We start from the raw sequence: 3,077 nt of genomic DNA on the forward strand, positions 1-3,077 counted from the left end.
TGGTGTTCTGGGTCGCCGATTGGAATTCGCCATTAGACCGCATCGAACTGCACTTCTTTCTCTCTCTCCATTTTCCACCCCTTTTCCACCCCACGGCGAAACCTGCCACGGTGTTGAACCCGAGGACTCCGGTTCAATTATATAGGCGCGATAGACGCATTCCGAAGGAGGCGAATGAAATGCAAGGTTCCCGTATCAGTGCAGGTTAAAAACTCCCAGGTAGTCGAAATTATTCCGAACTCCTCCACTAAGGCGCCTCTCGCTCTCTTTTGTTTAACTCCCTCCTCCATACCTTTTACCATAGCACGGATGAGGTGTCCACTGAGGGCTGGGAAAGTGAGTTTTTCTCCTCTTTTTTTTCTGAAGAACAAATTTACAACTTACACCGAGAAGTGAGACTGTCACTGCGCCCTTTCATTCCTCAAAACAAATTTTCCCTCGCGACGAAGTTGACGTGTCCGCTCAGAGTGAGGTTCCCATTCCTTTCCTTTCCTTTCCTCATAAGCAAATCCTCATTGTAAGAAGCAGCAATGAAAAAACGACGCCTTGCAAACGGCGCGCCGCCCATATGAAGGTTTTAGCGTCGGTTGGAATATTAACGCGACAGCGTTAAGGGCCTCGTTAAGCCAAAAACCTGGCCTCTGCGGCTTTGGGACATAAATAAAAGCATATTCCCACGTGACGTTGTGACGTCATCACAACCTTCCCACCGAATTGTGAGCAAACTGCCCATCGTGGTAGGTGGCAGCTAAGTTAATGATTGGTCGCAACAGGTCACTCAGCAAGAGCAACCTGGGTCTCACAAACCCCACCAGTGGCTGTGTTTGAAACAGCCACTTGGCGGGGCAGTGGCGCATCGTTTAACCGCTGCACCATTGGGCCAGTAGTAATATGAAGGCTTACTTCGATCTATGGATTTAGAGTAGAGATTGACCTATTCCGCATATACGGGCATTTAGGCAGAATCTAGGCGACAGAGGAGGAGTACTTCAGCGGGCGGGACGTCTAATGCCCTTACGGTTAAGCTTTATGTTACGTGATCGTGAAAGAAAGAACAGTGTCTGTGTTTGCGAAGCGATACTTCAAAGGACACCAGGCCGCTGAAGGGACCCATTAACGCTATGGGTTAATGGGTCCCTTTTATGCAAAAATCATGAGATAGTATCCCCACCTTCGCACTATGCAAGCGGTGATAGAGTCAGCCACCCTTTTGTTTCCCCTTTGTGGAAATTGCTCCGCGGAAGACCAATGTTGTCAGTGCAGCCCGCGTAGCAAGATGAGCCTAGACCTCTGTATCTAAACCTTCAATTCGGCTTACCGAGATGACAGTGGTAAGCTACACCTGACTAAGCGCAGAGCTATGATTACACGATAAGCACACACCTAAGAATATGTTTTGAGATGGAAGCAAGCGTAAATACCCGCCGCGGTGGCTCTGTGGTTAGAGCTCTCGGTTACTGAGCATTTGTACCCTGGTTCGAAACAGGCTGCGGCGACCATGTTTCTACGAAGGCGAAACGCAAAAGGCACCCATGTGTTTTGCGATGTCCAGCGCACGTTAAAGATACCCTCTGGAGCACTCCACTGCGGAAGATCTCTCGTTCCTCTTTCACTCCCACCTTCTTCAAGTCCTTCACGACGCGGTTGAGGTGTCTGTCCACGGAGAAGCGGGACAATTACTACACCTTTCCTTTCCTCAAAAAACAACTCGTTTAAAGCAAGCGTAAACTGCTGCTAGAGTGAATTGACAGCCTCACTCATAATTACTCTGGCATTGGGGTCATTGGGTTTTTTATGGCCCATGGCAACACTGAACTGTGAGAAATGCCCGTAGTGGGGCTTTTGTACCATTTAGATTTCCAGTTCTTTACTGTGCAGTAAAATATCAGCACCCGTGTGTTCTGAGATTTTCCGTCCGTAAAAATGCGTCCGCCGCACCAGGGGATGGTTACCTGCTAGTATCCAGACCGGTACAGCTCGCTACTCCAGCGTCGCCGTCGGAGCGGGTGGCGATAAGTAGACTATGCATCCACCCAGCATTTCGCCGTTCTCTGTGTACGCCTAATTGGCGGTCACTGTGGCTGAGTGCACACCGACCATGCCTTGCAAACACGACTCTGTGACTGGACTCACTGACGTGGACTCACTGATAGTGATTACCGTGCCACAATGATGGGTGGTGACGGGAATACGCCACCACAAGAACTCTCTCAGAAAATTTTTTACACGACAATACTGAGAGTCGATACCTATCTACCGCAGAGACGTGTCCTCAGCCGAGGTCCAGACGGCTTCGTGAGGCAGCCGAAGAGGCACGCCTGTCTAGACTTGCGGCATCCGGTGGCAGGGACGTCTCGGACGCAGATTCCTCGAACGAGAAGAACGAGGAGCGCTCGTCCATCTCGCTGCCAGTGTCTGCACGCGCATGCCCGTTGGCGAACATGAACAATGCAGAAGAACGCCGGTCTCGGCTGGTTGGTTTTCCTTCATTACGAGTTTGATGCAACAGCGCTATAGGATGAAGATAAGTTCAGCGTAGTCTGTCCCTTCTTGTCTTCGTCCTGTAGCGCTTGTGCATTATAATGAACAACGCGTCGTAATGCGTCCGTATTCACTAAGCCTGCCAAAGTAGCACACAATCCATTGAGTGCGGTATTCTTGACGGTTCTCCATTGAAATATTTACCTAAGAATGCTGCAACTTATACAAGACATTCAACTAGCTATAGTTTCTCAAATTACGTCTTCGTCTAAAGTAATATACTGAGCAGATTATACTGGAACCATATGTATTTTTCCAACCCACCCGAAATATTTCCTCCATGACTTTTCGTCAGTCGCCTGGATCGCTTTACGCCCCTAAGGATTATAAAACAAGTGTTGAGCTCACCATCCAGCCTTCTGCCGACCACAGCCTTGTTGGGTAGTATGGCGGCAGTGCTCGGCGGGCGGCTGGAGCTGCACCTGCTGCCGTTTCTGGGTGGCGCCTCAGCGCTAAAATGTGGCGTGCGCGTAATCGCTTCCTCGCTGTCCTCCCCGTAGGCAGCGGCAGCAGAGGTGGCATGCGGCACGAGGACT

Source organism: Amblyomma mixtum, chromosome 1, assembly GCF_055824585.1.
Source record: "Amblyomma mixtum isolate Tamu chromosome 1, ASM5582458v1, whole genome shotgun sequence".
NCBI classification, from domain to species: domain Eukaryota; kingdom Metazoa; phylum Arthropoda; class Arachnida; order Ixodida; family Ixodidae; genus Amblyomma; species Amblyomma mixtum.